Source organism: Pongo pygmaeus, chromosome 5 (assembly GCF_028885625.2).
Source record: "Pongo pygmaeus isolate AG05252 chromosome 5, NHGRI_mPonPyg2-v2.0_pri, whole genome shotgun sequence".
Taxonomy (NCBI): domain Eukaryota; kingdom Metazoa; phylum Chordata; class Mammalia; order Primates; family Hominidae; genus Pongo; species Pongo pygmaeus.
The window spans coordinates 69,725,129-69,744,545 of record NC_072378.2 but is presented as its reverse complement, the minus strand read 5'-3'; the positions used below and the strand labels follow the sequence as shown (position 1 = coordinate 69,744,545).

Below are 19,417 nucleotides of genomic sequence, written 5' to 3'. Positions count from 1 at the left end.
CTATACATATACATATATGTATCTACATATCTACATATACATATATGTATCTACGTATACATATATATGTATCTACGTATACATATATATGTATCTACGTATACATATATATGTATCTACGTATACATATATATGTATCTACGTATACATATATATGTATCTACGTATACATATATATGTATCTACATATACATATATATGTATTTTTCATTTGATTTTTTTAAAGGCCCTTCACAATTTAGCACTTACCTTTCCATCTTAACCTTTGCCTTAGCTAAACTGATCATATTTCAGTCTTGGCACTTTGGCTCACTTTCTACCCCTGCCTAAGATTCCGTTTACCTTCTCATGCACAGTGCTACAGGACTTAGATAACACAGATTTCCAGTCTCTTAGAATCAAAATAGGGGTATCTTCCAATTTCTTAGAGAATTTTTACTTTAGGCAGGGTGTGGTGCCTCATGTCTGTAATCCTAGCACTTTGAGAGGCCGAGGCAGGCAGATTGCCTGAGCCCAGGAGTTTGAGACCAGCCTGGGCAACATGGCGAAACCCCATCTCTACTAAAAATACAAAAAGTTAGCCAGGCGTGGTGATGCACAACTGTAGTCCCAGCTACTCAGGAGGCTGAGGCATGAGAGTCCCTTGAACCTAGGAGATGGAGGTTGAAGTGAGCCAAGATCATGCCACTTCACTCCAGCCTGGGCGACAGAGAGAGTGAGACTCTGTCTCCAAAAAGAAGAAAAAAAAAAGAATTTTTACTTTAGATTGTCCTTACCATAGTATTAGAATAGCAAAGTAGAAGGGATTAAAGATTAAAATGTATTTTTTCAAAAACTCTCCTTTCTCTCAAAGATATTTTTATAAATTAGAGAAGACTTGGGCTGGACTATATCTAAATGCAGAAAATAATTGCTGTTTCATATTGTTTGGGGAGGTCTATTCTTCTGCCTGTCAATGTGGTAAAATGAAAGGACTACTAATAATTTGGAGAATTGGATTCAAACTCTAGTGCTGTCCCTAAACTGTATGAATCTAGGCAAGACATATTAATCACCTGAGTCCTCAGTTTCTTCTGTGTTGTGAAAAAGATGTTAATGTCATAGGCTCCATCATCTGTGATTCTCCTGTTTTAAGATAACCTTGTCAGTTCTAATTAGTTTATTGCTTTCATTTCTTTCAATATGCCTTTGATATTTTCTCAGGATATTTCATTAAGCAGGAGAGGATGAGTGAAGTAGATTTTGGGCCCAGTTTGAGTCTGCTCAATTCTTTACAGGCTGTCAGTCTAGAAGCTGAATATTTTGTCTATCGTGCTAGTGTTTTTGAGATAGTCACAAACGCTTCACATATACTCTCTTGGCTAAGAAGGTATTAATCTTAAATTGAGTGTTTCTGGGATATATATTATATAAAAGTTTCTTTGAGGCAGAGAACATCTTTTACTCTTCTTTCTATCTGCCAGAGTGCTTTGCACAAAGCAGGCTCCAATTAAATATACTTTATACTCTCATGTACCTTATCTCATTTATGAAACAATTTATTAAGAACGCATATTAAGATAATACTTAATTAAAATTCTGAGCCTTTAGGAAAAAAATCCAGATATAACCCACTTACCTTTTTATCTTTAAAGAGTTAGTTTATTATTTTTGGTCTTGCTAGACACAGTAAAATAAAGATAAATAAAGTAAAATAAAGGGAAATAAAATTATGTCCTTTCTGAAATCAGTTTAATGAATCCTTTAAACAAATTAATAGTTTGCCTTTCTTACATGTAGGCAGAGAGCATAAAATTTAATGTTAGATGATTTTTAAATTATAATGAAGATACTATTATTTGCTCACCTTTCCCTTTATCTCCACAAGACAAATAACAAACAGATCTTTAACATACCTGGACTGGAATGTTCTGTTATGACTGATATGAACAGTCATTTATCTAAAACTATATTTTATTTTACTGACAATAACAAGGCATAATGTCAGCCTTTCTTTTTTTTTTAGTTTACTCTAAATGTCTTCTGCTACCAGTTTATGCCCTTCCAAGCCATCCTCTACACTGCTGAGTGATTTTTATAAAATGTAAATTTTATTATGTTATCATGCTTAGGATTAAAATTCTTTGGTGGCTGTCCAGGGTCAAGTGAACATGTCTTAGCAAAGCTTATAAAGGCTTATAATGTCGGCATCTGGGATGGAAGTAACTTTGGCAGAGGGAAATAAAGGGTTCTGGAGCAAATGGAACCAGGAGGAGAGTATGAATAGGATGGCTTGAGGAAGCTTTTCCAGAGATGAAGACTACAATTGCTTTCCAGTGAGCATCAAGGTTGATATTTAGATAAGAGTATTTCCAAAGTGCCAAAACAATGAGACAGATTAAAAATGAAAAGGAGTTATATGTAAGAAGTAGAACTCCCCTTCATGTAGTGTGTGTGTGTGTGTGTGTGCGCGCGCGTGTGTGTATGTGTGTGTGTGTGTGTAGGGACAGCTTGGTGGTTTAAAGGAATTAGAACTGGACAAGAATGAACCTTCACAATCTGTCCCCTGCTAACATCTCCAACCCCCTTACTCACTCCCTAAAGTCCAGTCTTCTGAATGCATTATGCCTTTCTCTCCTTTGCCTTGAAACCTTCACAAATGGTATCCTTTCTTCTAAGACTCAGGTTCTTTCTTCCTGAAACTTTTCTTGGATCTGTCCTCCACTTGGCCATGGCCTGGTTAATTGCTTTCTTTCTGTGTTGCCATAACATTCCATTCACATCTCCCTCATCACTCTCATACACTCACGATATTCTGTCCCCCAAAACCAGATATGAGTTTCTCGAGGTCATGCTCTGTCTCTTGTTCATGTTTTAATCCCAAATACTCATCACAGTTTTGGCAGATAAAAATCAATATGTTACTATTGAATGAAGGAGTTTACAAGTTCCCAATCAGTTAATTAACTAATTAATTACTCTTGTGGCTCAAACCAAAGTTTGTTACTCTCTCACCTTTCATTCTGATCCTGTCTTTCACCATCCTACTCTCTTTCCCTGCCTATACAAACCCCAGCTCCAAAAGTGGTGATTCAGTTCTATCAGTGAGATTTGGGAAATTGAAACCAAGGTATGAATGATGCTTAACCACTTCCCAAGATATTTGCATTTCTGTTTAAAATTAATTTTACTGTAAAAATAATACATGCTTATTTTGGGCAATGTAAATAAATATTGAACAATTATTTACTTGTAGGCACTGAGAATACAGCAATGGAAGGGTGGGGAGGCAAAAATCTGCTATCATGGAATTTAAGTTCTAATGGAAGGTGACACCAAACAAAGGAGATAGGTATATAGTAAATTAAAAGGTAATAAGTGCTACATTCCTGTGTGTGTGGGGGGTGGGGGGGAGGGAAATGGGCAGATAATTTATCATTTTAATTGATATGTTGCTGAACTATAAGGCCACATTTTTATCAGATAGAGAAAGAACTGTACATCATTATCACTTGGAGATCCTGTATTTTGAGCTGGACATAGTGACTGGCTGGGATGTTGAATTGTCTCCTTTGAGAAGGAGGTTAGCTCTGTGTAGGAAGAAGAATAAAAAAGACTATGTGATAACCAGTAGAATAGGTTCAGCAGAAACTGGCTAACTGTTCACCAAACCCAGTTTTTCATCTGGTACACAGAGAGATTACATTTCCCAGCCTTTTTTGCAGTTAGAAGCAACAATATACGAAGTTCTAATTAGTGGGATGTTAGTGGAAGTAATGAGTGCCACTTAAAATGTCCCATGTATATTCTCCTTTTGTTCCCTGTTTGCTGGTTAGATGCTAATTCTTAGGGCAGCCTGAGAAACTATGTATTGAAGATGGTAGAGGCTCCATCAGCCTGAATATCTTGATCTTGAAGACAGTACCTCACATGTCGCACTCTGAAATCATGCTCTCCTCACCTCCTTGACAGTGCCACTAGTTGAACAACAGAGGAATAAGTCAACATATTTTATTAAACCACAGAATTATAAGTTATAGCAGCTAATGTTCCCTTGACTAATACAATAAATAATATTCTTTATTATGTTTTGGAGATATCCATCTACTTCTAGTATACTGTGGGTGTTTTAAAAATGAGGAGTTGGCATTAAATGTATTAGGTACCTTTTGATATCTATTTTTATTTTCTCGTTTGACATATAAATGCCACATGGTTATGTCTAGTGTTCTAGATTAAACTATAATTTCATGAAAGTAAAATTTCCTTGGTGGGAACAGATTTTTCTTTTAATATATATTTTGTTTGTTTGTTTGTTTTTTGTTTTGAGACAGGGTCTCGCTCTGTCGCCCAGGCTGGAGTGCAATAACACGATTTTGGCTAATTGCATCCTGGGCTCAAACTGATCCTCCTGCCTCAGCCTCCCAAGTAGCAGGGACTACAGGCATGTGCCACCATGCCTGGCTAATTTTTGTGTTTTTTGTAGAGATGGGGTTTCACCCTGTTGCCTGGGTTGGTCTTGAACTTCTGGACTCAAGGATCTGCCTGCCTCAGCCTCCCAAAGTGCTGGGATTATAGGCATGAGCCACCACTCCCAGCCTTAATATATTTTTGAATTTGATTTGGCAGATTATATTTAACATTACTTCATCTATATCCATAAATACTATTTTGTTTAATTTCCTTTCCTTTCTTTTTACTTCTTTCTCTTCTTCCTCAAGTAGTCTCCCTTGTTTTTTTTTGTTTCGTTTTGCATTTGTCATCTGTTGATATCAGATTTGTAAACCTGATCAAATCAATTTGGAAGTTTTTTTCTTTTTAGTTATATCACATGGTATTTTAAAAGAATTTGTTGTTAAAAACCATCTTGCTCTATAGTCCTTTTATATTTTCCTGGAAAAAGATTATGTTTTCAGATAGGCTTCTACCTAGCATATATTCTTTTTATTATTTCTGGTTTTCCCTATGAGCTCAGATACAAAGTTGGAAAATAAGGTTCCCTAGGGTATAATCAAGGTAAGGATAATGGCCAGAAGTTCTGCATAGGTAATGATCCATGTTTTTATAAATATATTTCTATGTAAAATATTCTAAACATATGTGAAAAGATAAGAATAATGAACACTTGAGCCACCACAACCCATCTTTGTCAAATGTGAACACTGTCTTTTTTTTTTTAACTTTATAACTTTCAGTAGGATCTGCTTTTGGAACTGAATCTTGATGCTGCTTATGTTATGAATTTTAGCTATGTTTTGATACAGTTATTTCTCATTGTCTTGGAATAATTACTTTGAAAGTTTCATCATGTGATTTTTTTTTAAAAATGGTAAAATTTAATATAAAACAAGTTATTGTATATATGATATATGTTATATATATGTATTATACATATAAAACACAAACTAATTGTAAGGCTACGTGCTAGTCACATTACTTTTCTTTTAATTCCTTACCATATAGGCAATACAACATACTTGCCATTAGTTCTGGCTCTTCAAAAATAACAAAACCTAATTTAATAGTCTGGTGCTTAAAAACAAACGCAATGAAATCATCTAAATTTGGGCTCAGCTGTGCAACTCTGGGAAAGTTACTGTTCTAAATTTCTTTATTTGTTGATATGGTTTGGCTGTGTCTCCACCCAAATCTCATCTTGAATAGTAACTCCCACTATTTCCACATTTCGTGGGAGGGACCCAGTGGGAGGTAAATGAATCATGGGGATGGGTCTTTCCCGTGCTATTCTCATGATAGTGAATAAGTCTCACGAGATCTGATGGTTTTAAAAACAGGAGTTTCCTTGCACAAGCTCTTTATCTCTTTTTTTTTTTTTTTTTTTTTTTTTTTTGAGACGGCGTCTCGCTCTGTCACCCAGGCTGGAGTGCAATGGTGTGATCTCAGCTCACTGCAACCTCCGTCTCCCAGGTTCAAGTGATTCTCCTACCTTAGCCTTCTGAGTAGCTGGGATTATAGGAGCCTGTCACCACGCCCAGCTAATTTTTGTATTTTTAGTAGAGACAGGGTTTCACCATGTTGGTCAGGCTGGTCTCAAACTCCTGACCTCATGATCCACCTGCCTCAGGCTCCCAAAGTGCTGGGATTACAGGTGTGAGCCACCGTGCCCAGCCAGCTCTCTCTTTTTGCCTGCTGCCATTCATGTAAGATGTGACTTGCTCCTCCTTGCCTTCTGCCATGATTGTGAGGCCTCCCCAGCCATGTGGAACTGTAAGTCCACTAAACCCTTTTTCCTGTATAAATTACCCCCTCTCGGGTATGTCTTTATCAGCAGCATGAAAATGGACTAATAAATCAGTAAAATGGTGAAATAACAGCAACATTATGGAGTTGTTGTGAGCAAAAGCATGTAAGGTGCTTGGTTTAGCACCTATTACATAGTAAGAATTTATTTTTTTATTTTAGAAACAATTTTTTCTAAAATAAAAATAAAAAATAAATAAAAATTTTTTTTTTTATTTTAGAAACAATTTTTTTCCTAAAGAAGATTAAGTTTTTTTTTATGTCTTGGCGTTTAGAAAATTAACTGTGTTCATGTTGTTTTATAAATTAGTAGTATGCTCACCTTCCAAGTAGATAAGAACCTATTATTTTTGATCCTGTGAAAAAGCAGAGGCGCCTAACTTGCTGTGTCTCCTCACATCTCCCCCCTCTTCCTCCCCTCCAAGTTCTTTGGATCAACTGGAGAAAGGGCTGTCATAGAAGTTTTATCACTTGGCATTGTCGTACCACAGTCTACTATAAGGAAAACATACCAGTGAACCAGTGAGTCTGGTCTTTTCTCTTAGTGGAGAGAAGGGCATATGGTCACAATTTCTCTACCAGATGGAAGAGGAGTGGCTTAGTTTTCAGTTTTGTTTAATCACCATAGACTTTCACTTCAGATTTCCCACTTTCTCAATCCCAAAGTAGGATGCTGCTCTGAGCTTGATGGTAACAGCTCACAGACTCATCAGAATTGAAATGAACAAATATTTATTTATCTTTTATAACAAGTAAGGCAATGTTGCTTAAAGGAAAACAAACAAACATAAAATATTCCATTGACAATGCATTTTTTCATCTGTTCGGCACAATGCTTTTGTCGTAATGGAGATGTGATAGCAAACTTTCCAGGACATTCAGTCTTCGGCGGCAGCACTTAGGGCAGATGACTGGCTGCTGCAATGTGAATACAAGAATGCCTGACTCACCAAATGATTTCCTAGAATAGTTAGCTGGGTGGAGACTCACCAAGTTAATAACTAAACCCAACCCTGAAGTCTATTGGCAAAGGACATATTTGAGCTTAATGACTCTGTATACACCCAGAAAGATAAAGGAGGCTTTGAGATCCTGCTTGGTAGACTGGGAAGAGGAAAATGACTCATTAGGTACCTGGAACATTGAATGGCCTGCACTGGAAATATTTTGAAAGGCGAGTTGAAGTACTAAACCAGTCTTTCAGAGGCTATACCGTATCAAGCCTGAGACAGATGATGATTCAATAAATGACTTTTAAAAGAGAGAAAATGTGCAACAGAAACGTAGGGCAGAACAAATAATCTCTGCATTATAAACAGGTGAATCAAAAGCTGTGCTGGCTTAGAAAATGAAAAACTAGTTAAACACCTCCACAACTTTAAAACATTTTCTACTTAACTATAATGTTAAATGACCTAAGGTATATGAAGCACCTATCCCAGTGTCTGGCTGACATATGGTGTCACTCGATATACTTTTCTTCCTTTCATCTCTGATCTTTGCTTTTTTCGATTTGTTTGTTTAAGAGAAAAAAGTACTTTAAGATGATATTGCTGTCTAGTTTCATGTAAGTCCATATTTTGAAGACATTAGTGTCTAAAGTCTAGCACTCTCTGTTGGTTTTACTATTAACAATAAACAAACATGACAGGAAATTTAGTCATCTGTATCAAACATCTGTCATATGGTTCAGAAATTATTTTGGGGCAACATTTTGGAATGAAGACTGTTAGCTCGCTTTGGTATACTCATGACTTTGTTGAAACAGTACACATAGCAAAAATATAAATTTTAAAAGTATCACTGGTAACTCCATGTAGTTATTCATTTTTAAATGCTAAACTATGAGTATTGTTATTTTAAGTTTGGATCTGATTTTTCTGGTCCTTTCCCTGAGAAAATAAATGATACTTGGAAATATTAGCGAATTAGAGCAACTTTTCAACTTTTCCACAATAGATTATTCCTCAGGCTAGAAAAAAATTTATTCCACAAATACCACTCAAAGTCATTTCATTCTGAATCAGGATAACAAACACTCTCATACATAAAATCAAATATAAAAGAAATGAGCAATCTAAAATATATGGATGCCTCTTTTTCAGCTCTATCCAGTCACCTATTGCATGTTTTCTTAAAGTGTATATTCAATCATTCTATATATTTAGAACTTCATTAAACTTTGAGATAACCTCAAAATATATTTTGTCATCAACATTTAATCATGTATCTCTCACTTAATGAGGTTTTTACTGAATCAAGGTTTTTCTTTTCTAGAATATGTTAATATCACTATCTTTTAGGACAAAATATCAGTAAAAAATTCATGAGGATTTACTTGACTGAGCATATGTGGAATTTTTAAGGCTGGATTTTAACTATTTTGAGAACTCACCTTCCTATTTTGGACCCTTTCTGCCTCTCTGCTCCGACAAACACTGTTTGGGGCAAGTTTAACCTCAATAGATACAACCTTGTTGTTGAGCCAGTCCGTCTACCGACAGGACGTAACTTGTAAGAAGGAGAGGCACTGGTGTGTGAGAAAGATTGCAGCTGCAGCTGAGAGACAGGTCTGCCACTTCCCTTCCCTTTGCTTTGCTACCAAATCTATGCGTGCCTCAGAAGTAGGCCATGTAACTCAGGAGTGTCAGGAGCTGTGACTGATACCAGGCTCTTTGTAAGGAAGAGGAGAAAATGCAGGATGCACAATAATTGAAGGGGAGGTGGTGCTCCCCAAAGGAGGAACAAAGAAAGAATGGTCTGAAGACTTCAAATGCTTGGCAACCTTATTTTTTTTACCTAGGGCCAGCATTTGTATGAATATGGGTGCGTGTGTGAATTTGTATACAGGAAGGAATTAGTATTGTGAAATAACCCCAAACACGACTGGTCAGTCTGCCTCCCTTTGAAAAACAACAATAAAGAAAAAAACTACTTTGAATAATCTTATAACAGGAAATAACACAATGGAAACTGGAGAATTTTGATGTGGAAAAATCTAAGCACCTAGAACAATAGAGGCTAAGTAATTAAAATACTGTGCATATGTAATTGAAGTTGAAAACAAACAAAGGGAATTTTAGGCACTCAGTTTAGTTTACTAGGCAGCAAGTAAGGTAATGAAAGTATGAGTCACCCATTTTCTAGGTTTTCAAACATATCACAGATTTTTAGTACTCTCATCTTCAAGTATAATTGTAACCCTTATTGTCTTTGGATTGCAACTTTCTTCAGATCGTAGTAGTAAAGAATTGACAAAGGATTGATTGCATACGTTTCAGAAAAATATGTACTGGTAATTTTAAAAATCTATTAATAATAAAGATGAATGGGTTATTGCAGAATTAAAAAGGCTTATGTATCATATTTTAATTTAGTCAGATTGGAGTAAGTTTCTCCTACTATTATGAAGTAGAGATGTCATGTATGTGACTAGTTATTAGACAGCCATCAGATTATTGTGATAAATACATACCTACGTATAACCTAGATCATTACAGGAAGAAGTTACTGAAGTAATAATACACCACAGAAACAATACCATGATGATAAGTGTTAAGGAATGAAGTTCTTTCCCTATGAATTCTAACTAATTCATTATTTTCACAGTCTATCTCATTTCAAGACCTGTATTTCCCTTTTAGACATAGGACACCTGGGTTGTCTGATCATAAACTCTTTCTCCAGTGGCCTTTGGCCTTTTAAGTAGATCTGTTTTGTTTTGGCAAAGAAAAAAGAAAGGAGGAAGTGAGGAGGAGGGACTTGAAGATGTGCTACTGCTGGGAACAAATTTTGATTTTCTAGTTTTGCTTGGTGGGAAGCCTAGTTGTTATTTGTACTACTCTTCCACAGTTAGTGTGTTTGAGCAACTTCAAGTTCAGTGGCAGCTCCTCATAGACTCATTGTTCAGAGTTTGTTTATTGTGAAGAATTTGCTTTTTACAGTTTATTTATAAAATGCTCCTTACTATTCTTATATTAATTCTTTACATCACTTTATTCTTCATTCTCACTTCCTTTGTTTGCCTCAGTTTGATTCATTATCCTTCAATCATTCAAATATCCTTCATTATTCAAATCGCTGCTTTACTGACCCATTCTCTAAACATATTTTTTTATATTGACAACTGACTCCTTGGAAAGAGTGAAAATAATAATACTATCTATTAGGGAGCTTTACTAATAATCCTATAATGCTTTGTGAATAATGATTAAGATATTTAATAAACTGTATCTTTGAAGTGATCATTGATGAGATTGCTTATTTATACTCAAAACAGTGAAACAAACTACTTCAAGTTGAATAAAAATGCATTTATCTACATGAACTACTTGCAATAATTAATTCTAAAATGTCTATTAGGCTAGTAGGACATTGTATGAGAAGTTTAAGCCATATTCAGGTCGGGGGTAAGAAATATTTTAGACTTTTGTACTAAGTATGAAAACTCAGGTATTAGCCTGATGTTTCTTTGACTAAGCCTTGTACTTTATATAGCTTGTTCTATATTCAGTTATGCAATCTTTTAGAGTAGCTGAAAGGATATTAAAACAATATCTTTCAGTTTTGCTTTTCTTTTCCAGTAACTAGCTTCCATGTTAATGAGCATATTCAATCTTCCTTCTCATTAGTTTTTAAGAATTCTAGGAAATACTTTCCATGGCATGTTGTGAGAGATTTTATTATAGGATTAAAATCCTTTCAGCAAACAATAGGCACACATGAGGCAGGGTCCAGGTATTCTGTCTTATAAGCCAACACTACACTTCAGGTAACTCTAGAAATGGACTACATTTAATTATTTTCTACTTTGTTTTTATGGCAAAAGCAGCCATGTCAAACATTTTTCATACCATATCTTACCTCAGATTCTCTACCTTGTTTCAGGACAGTGGAAAAGCTGCTGGAAAAAAATGCAAAAACAATTTTTTGACTTGAGTTCATATTTTTCATTCAATGTCTGCTGGGCCCTCAATGTAACTTTTTTTTTTTTTTTTTTGAGAGGGGTCATCCTTCTATCATTAACTACTCCTAATCTTCACTGCTACACAGAGTTTCCAATATTTAGCAACAGATGGCTTTGCTTTTACCTTATAGATGAGGCCAAAGCACCAGGTAGGTGAAAGGTTCTTGTATGGGTTCGAACCCTGACAGCGTGCCAACAGACAACACGAGGCAGTGTGGAGCAACATGCTGTTTTAATGAGCGCCTGGGTGCAGGCGTGCTGAGGCCTAAAATGGCATCAGCACCAAATGAGGATGGGGCAGAGGTTTTATAGTCTCCTGTAAACAGGAAGTGTCTCAGTCTGATGTAACTGCTACGTGGTACCTGGATGGCCTCTCTCTGTCTTCACAGGGTATATATGTTCCGGCCAGCTCTCTTCCTGCTTCTGCTATCTTGCTGATGCATGCTGCTAGCACAAGTGGCCTTGCACCTTGGGACTGGGCCTGAGGAGGGCGGAGTTATTCATTCTCTTAAGCTTTCAGGCCCTGGTGAGAATCTTTCAGCAGGAGCTCTTTCAGCTTTACCGACTACAGTCTACACACTTACCTGCTTCCACGCACACCCTTATCGTTCTCTTTCTCAGTGGAAAATATGTGCTTCCCTTGGCAAAGGCCAACCTGTTTATCTGTGCTCCTGAACACAGCCTCTCCAATGTACTTGTTATATATATATGTGTGTGTGTGTATATATACACAACTATATATATATACATATATGCAACTGTATATGTGTGTATATATACACACACTATTTATGTATATACATATATATATATTTCCCCCCCACCATGGGGTCTTCCCATTTTGCCCAAGCTGGTCTTGAACTCCTGAGCTCAAGTGATCCACTCACCTTGGGCTCCCAAAGTGCTGAGATTACAGGCATGAGCCACTGTGCCCAGCCTGTCCTTGTGCCTTTGATTCATCATTTACCCTCTCCTTCTTCTTTATTTTTCCACTGGTCCGTTGTCACAGGCCTTAGTCTTCTGCCAGCTGATAAATGGGAATGTTCCACAGGTTCAGTTCTCACCCTTTTTCTTCTTTCATTGTGTATATCACAAAGGAGATCTTATCCACATTCATGGCTTCTGCACACACATTAAAGCCATGTACACGTGCCTTCAGCCCTAGGTGAGCTCTAGGTGCCCACAGGACCTCTCTACCTTTCTTCTCAAAGATAAGTCAATCTTAACATGTTCAAAATGAATCCATTATAATTGATGTATTAATCTGTTCTCACATCGCTAATAAAGACATACCCAAGACTGGATAATTTATAATGGAAAGAGGTTTAATTGACTCACAGTTCAGCATGGCTGGGAGGCCTCAGGAAACTTACAATCATGGCAGAAGGGGAAGCAAACATGTCCTTCTTCACATGGTGGCAGCAAGGAGAAGTGCAGAGCGATGGTGGAGAGCCCCTTATGAAACCACTAGATCTCGTGAGAACTAATTCACTATCATGAGAGTAGGATGGGGAAACCATCCTTATGATTCAATTATCTCCACCTGGTCCTTCCCACGACACATGGGAATTATGGGAACTACAGTTCAAGATGAGGTTTGGATGGGGACTATATCGGATGAGAATAAAAAAAAATCATTTCTTCTGTATTCCCCTTGTCCTGTATTCTCTCTATAGTGAATGGCATTATGATTGTCACATCCTGAAACCTAGGAATCAACTCGTGTCTTCCCTGTCTCTTACTCTCTCACCTTCAGAGAATCACCAAGCTCTGTTGAACTTAATTAACAATGCTGAATATGGAAAGGCATTTTTTAAAGAAGACTAAATGTATTTTCTCAATTTTCACAGTCACTATATTATGTGGGTGGCTAATATCATCTCCATTTTAAAATTAAGAAAATTGAGGCATCGAGAGGCAAAATAACTTGCTTTGGTCACACAGGTAATAAAGGGCAGGGATGGGATCCAAATCTAGGCAGTTTACACGCTGGCCTTTTAACAACCATAACATGGTCGGCTTACTAAATGCCAGGATCTTAAATACCTCTTCAGCTCATTTCCTCCTATTCTTTCTCATTTTGGTAGACTTGGTTCATGTGCTTCTTTTCTGCTGTGTGACTTCTTACAACCTGCTGCTCTAAATCCATTTTTAAGATATCTTACTAATTAGCCTTCATCAACATTTTCAGGATATTGGCTAAGCTATGTATTTGTAATCTATAGATTTGAGATTTTGTTTCAAGAAAATTATATTCAATTATATATTTGAATTTTTCCCATTCCATATATTATTTTCTTCCATGACAGTGATTATTTGTTTAATGTCCATACTACCTCCTTTCTTATTTTATCTCTGTTCTTTTATGTTATTTCCTCAAGGCTATTCTTTTTGTCCTAGACTGTATTTTTATCCATATCTATGTCTTACCATTTGTTGACTCTAATGAGAATTTCACCTCTGTAATAATTTCATCTTATGTTTCTATTAATCTCTGAGCTCCACAGACCCACTTTTTATCTCCTGTTCTTGCTTCATCTCTCTTTTGATCGATCTCTTGTTATTCTTTCAGGATAATTTTTTTTTTTTTTAGGGAAAGCCAACTTGCCTTTAGTTTCTTTGAGTCTTGGGAGAACTGTTTGTTTGAGATTGACCTATTTTTCTATGAATAGGTCCTGAAATTTTGTGTTCTTCATTTGCCTTTTGTTTCTTTTTTTCTCCTATGTATTTTTTCTTTACTGTCTAACTTCTACCAGGGAAATGGATGTTTCAGAAAGAATTAAAGATAAAGACGAGTGATAGTTTCTGAAATTAAAAAATAAATGTATACAAGTTTTGAGAGAGAATTTTATAAATTCCTTAATCTTTCCTACTTAACATACCCAGGGCTGAGCCTGGATGACCTAGAACATAGAGTTCTACTGTAGTATAGAAAGGATGTCCCTTCAGTCAATGGTAGTGAACTCAGAAAGCTTGCTTCCAACCGGGAAGGAAGACAGGATGTAGGGAAAATTAAAGAAAAGCTTGTCTATTTTTCTAGGAATAAAAGGGGAAGGGGAGAGAAGAAAGAGAGAGAAGGAAGAGATTCAGGAAAGATGTGTTTCAGTTTTACATGTGCTAATTAAGTGAGGGCAGAACAGGCCAAGGACTTTTATTTCTGTTTCCTATTTTGGATTTTGAGAGGACCTTAACTCTCAGACATCCCTGAAGAAATCTGGAGGGATGGCTACATTATCTTGGAGGCATAGCAGAATCAGGTATTTGGAGGTTCTTAAGTTTAATTTCCCTGCTGTCTTAGTTTGTGTCCCTCCAGAGACAGACCTGTGGCAATGAGTGGAAAGGGTTTTGTTTGGGATATGTTCCCAAGAAACACCAGTAGATAATGGGGAAGTTAAACAGAAGGGAAGAAAACCAATAAAAGTGTGTTATCACATTATCACTGTGGGCAGTTGGAGTTTGATCCTGCTGGGGAACCCTGGGGGACAGCTTACAACACTTACTTCCAGTTTATCCCAGTTATTGGTTGAGAACTGCTCCCGAGAAACATTAATTCCCTGGTATTTTAAGTCCGTTGTGTGTTCAGACTGAGTAGTCACTCACGGCCAGAGAAAGCCTTCAGGCAAAAAATTGAGGCATTGGCAGGTGAAGGGCTGGTGTATATGGAAATGGCAATTGTTGAAGAAATATTGGCAGTGCCCTGAAAGTATATGATACACATGGTCTGACTGCTGTCACGGTATACTGAATATATAGCATTTAAAATGAATGAAGTAGAGATACACTTATGATAAATCTCAAAACTACAATAATGAATAAAGAAAAGTTATTGAAGAATGCTACCACATGATTTCATTTATATAAAGCTAAAAACAGGTAAACCAAACAATATGCATAATTATATGTATCATACCCGTGGTAAAGCTGCAAAGAAAAGCATGGAATGATATTCACAAAATTCAGCGTAGTGTAGCATTTGCCTCTTATGGGGGAGAAAGGGAAATGAAGCTTTTGGTTATGTTCTATTTCTTAAGCCGTATGGTAGGTAAATGGGTGTTTGTTTTATTATTATTCTTTAAACTATACATATAAATTATACTTTCTTGTTTGTATATTTCATTAAAGTAAATCTAATTAATCTAAAAGAGGCATGTTAATGTTAGGTCCCTTTTCTTGCTTCAGAAAATAAATCACAGGAAATTGTAAGCATTTTAACAATTCAGTTGCATGGAAACAGCTGAATACCAAACTCGAACTCAGTCACCAACTCTGATGCCAAATTGTTTTTATTTTAAGTTTCTAATATTATATAACTTAAATAATACAATACACCTAGAAACAGCAAAGCAGTCCTATCTAGGTGTCAAAATACTGCTAGTCAATTCTAATAATGGAATGATAAACCACAGTCATGGACTATATTTCCATCCTTTAATATTTTGGCTAGAGTTTTAATTTAGTCTCTAGGTAGAACATACATAGATCAAACTAGATCAAGGGATATTCTCAAAGTGGCAAAATGACAACCTTCGACTTTTTAAAACTCAGAAATCACTCTTCTCCCCGTGAGAACGTATATTATTTCTCCATATGTGGTTGGAACCATAGAAACCATGGTTGAAAACATTGTTGGGACAAACAAGCATGACTATTTTTAAGACTCTGATGATTTTGGTTATAATCAGCACTGAACTAGTAAGTCATATGTAATTAGGTTGATGATATATTTAATGTCTAATGGATCCTGGCAACCTCTGATCAAATGCCTTTCAATTAAACATCACAACAGCTCCAGGGCATGAGTCCTCTGTGTCAGTACACAAATGGATATTTACATAGACCCACTGTGCAGCTGAATTCTATTACCTTAGTAGTCCATGTGGAGAGACAACCAAATATCTATAATAGAAATGTTGAGTAACTCCTTTCAGCTTTATCTACTAAATGTGTCTTTTAAAAATCTTTTTAAAACTTTATTGTGAAATACAGTATATGTAATAGAAATGCACAAAACAACAAAAAAAATTGGCACATTATTCTAAAGGCAACACCCATTTAACCACCATCCAAGTAAATAAGTAAAACAAGGCTAGCACCCTTTTAGGCACTCATGTGCCTTTCCTCCGGGCAAACCCCTCGGTACCTTCAGAGGGAACCACTACCCTGGTGTTTTTGTTTTCTAGGAAGACAAGGGGAAGGGAGAAAAGAAAGAGAGAATTCCTGAATTCCTGGCTTTGCTTTATAGTTTTGCTGCCTAACTATGCATTCCCAAGCAATATAGTTTAGTTTTGCCTGTATTTAACTTTTATAAATGGAATCATAGTATTTATGTTACTGTTTCTTGCTTCTTTTGCCCAATATTATATTCCATTAGATTCATCCATGTTACCCTACATAGGTGTTCTCCTTAAGCTTGTAAATGTTTCTACATGATCTAGCTGCCATGTTTTGTAATTTCTGCAGCACTCTAGGGATGGGAGGTATCAATAATTCTACTTTGGTGTGTATGTAATTGTAATTAACCTGGCCCATTGTAATTAGCTTGGCCCTTCCACCATATGATAATACTTTAAAAAATTATAGAATGTATTGAGTATATACCATGTTCTAGGATTTTATGAAGCACTGTTCATGTGCTATTGCTGTACTCAAGATCATGCTGCCTAGTATGTAGTTTTAGCATACCTTTTTATAGACAAGAAACTGAAATTCAGAAAGAAAAAGTAAATTCAGAGTGTAGTCTTTCTGATATTTCATTATTAGGAACACTTTTTTTTTTTTTTTTTTTTTTTACTATTTTAGTCATGTTAAGGGAGTGAGTAAACTTGCCATCTTATAGTAATCTTTTTCCATCTCACAAGCTCTTGGTATTTTGCTCTAATGATCCATTGGTGCTTGCACACAGATAAGAAACTGAAATTCAGAAGGATGAAGGTAACAGCTTTAACAGCCTTTCTTCTATTATTCCCACAGTGCTTACTTCCTTCTGTTTGTGGCATCTATAGAATATTGTCCGTGAACTTCTTTTCATGGGAGTAATAGACAGGTGGCCTCCCATATTGTAGGAACCCAGAAGGGCAGTCTAAACAGTAAGGGTATAAGCGTGGGAAGAGCACAGAACTAAGGATTAGGCTGCAGCAGTTCTACACTTGATTGTCATTATCTAGCTAAGTGACCTTGAGTAAGTCACTTACCCTGTCTGGGGCTCAGTTTCATCATATATAAGTGAGGGTGTTGGTCAGTAATTTTCAAACTGAAGTTCAAAGACTATCTTGAGTTCTTGTTTTAAATGCAGGTTTCTGAGCCTCATTGAAACCTCCCAGCCTGGGAATTTGTGTATTTAACAAGCTCCCCAAGAGATTCTGATGCTCACCATAAGTGAGAACCCATGGAGTAGGTAGTGGCCCAAGCCCCACTGGTTTTAAAATTCTAAGATAAAATTTGAAGTTCTGGAACTTTAGGGTTTTTCATGAGAGCTACGGGCCTACTTATTTCAGAGTTCTGTGGGTTTTGTTAATAGAAGGAAATACAAAGTCATTAAACTTCATGATGCTAAATAAACACTGGTTATCATTGCTATGAGCAAACAGCAATAGCACAGGTTGAGGATGCTAGTTATCAAAATAGCTTGGGATTGTTTGATGTTCATGAACTGAGTAAAAATAAAATACTGCCCCTGTGAAATTATGTCCACGTCATTAAAACTATTAATACAATGTTGCAAGAAAAAGCAGCTTAGTCTCTCTACAAGACATAGCAGTAAGAGTACTGCTAACAATGGATAATATGTAGAGTGCCATGCAGTCTTATTAGGTAAATTAAGTAGTTGTGGTCTCAAAACAACTTTAAAAGTCAGCTCATTTAATTACAAAATATGCTAAATATATCACCCAACAGATTGGAGACAGTCTGGTTGGCTGGTTTATTTTTACTTTGATATTACATTTCTTGCATGCTTAAAAAATTCTTTTGTGACTATTTAGGGAGGAAAAAATTCTCCTTGTGTAACATTTAGTACTTTCCTGGATCTATTCTTTATATTCTGAGGAACTGAAGTCACTCAATTAATTACTATAATGTTTTGTATTTTCCTTTTCACAGGAATAACTGACCTCAAATTTGTAACCGTTCTGCTTTTTGCCACCCAACATACCCTGCAGTGACTCTCAAACCTGTACCTGAGGAAAGTGGTCCACTCCCACCAGTGAGAAGACTCACAGAGCAGCAGGGATTCTTAGCTAGAGGGCATAGCCATTGAAGGAGATGAAAACGGAATCTCCTGGAATGTGTGTGATTTCAAAAAGCTCCCCAGGTATTTTTCCACAGTGCTCCAATTGCAAAGTCCAAAACCCGTCAATTAGCATCGTTTTCATATTGAATAGTAGATTAGAAACCTTAATACAGGAGTCGTTTATCCTGTATAAACTAGATGTTAGTATCTGAAGTAAACAGAAAACTTCACTATCAAAAGTATGTGAATGATTGGTCAAGAGTGATACTAGATTCAATATTATATGTTTATTAATTTCTACATTAATATAGACCTTATAATTTATTTTCTTAACCAGTTTCCCCTTCTTGTTTCCTTTCTCCCTTCTTTCTAGCCGAGATAAGGTAAGATAGATAAAATTGTTTAGTAATTATTCTTAATTCCTCCCCCTCCTCCTCTTCTATAAAAGGCTTGTGAGTTGATTCTTGAAGGCCAGGTGAGGTTGATTACCTGAGAAAAGTCAGATGGTTTATCAGTCAGAAGAGAGCGCATACTCAATGACTTGGACGGTGAGAAGTCCATCTTGGCTAAAGCATGGAAGGAGATGGTTATGGAATGTCCAGGGAGAACCAATCTCAGCTTGGTCAGATGTCAGGCTGAAGAGGGAATAAGAGTAAATGAACTCTAGAAGTTTTTTGAGCGACTTAATGACATGAGGTAACTGGTGTTCTAGAAAATTAGTCTGGCAGCAGGATGGAGGATGGCTTGGAGAGAAGAGCAAAAAGAAGCAGGGAGGGTTGTTTGGAAGATGGAAACAGGTCTGAGACAAACAAAGAAGTCTTGACAGTACTTGAGCAACTGAAGAAAAAAGAGGAAGGGTGAGTTTTGAAAATAATTTGAATCAAATATCAATAGGACATATTTGCTGTTGGATTGCGAGAATAAGGAGAAGATAAAGACTCAAGATCTTCAATCTGGGCCTCTTCCCTCTATCCTGCCTCCTT

The 19,417-nt window shown here is 36.4% G+C and overlaps 1 protein-coding gene and 1 long non-coding RNA gene across 2 annotated transcripts in view; one reads left to right on the top strand and one right to left on the bottom strand.

Annotated features, from left to right (window-relative positions):
- COL9A1 (collagen type IX alpha 1 chain) overlaps nucleotides 1–19,417 on the top strand; it is a 207,954-nt gene that overhangs the window by 8,209 nt on the left and 180,328 nt on the right. The window contains exon 5 of the mRNA XM_054492376.2: nucleotides 18,305–18,515. The gene's annotated coding sequence lies outside the window, so the exon portion shown is untranslated. The remainder of the gene's footprint in view (nucleotides 1–18,304; nucleotides 18,516–19,417) is intronic.
- Nucleotides 6,956–12,164, bottom strand: LOC129038884 (uncharacterized). The gene is made up of 4 exons (XR_008503249.1): nucleotides 12,094–12,164; nucleotides 11,331–11,687; nucleotides 11,104–11,143; nucleotides 6,956–7,158 (listed from the first exon to the last, which is right to left on the bottom strand). It is a non-coding gene; the product is annotated as an uncharacterized LOC129038884 (long non-coding RNA).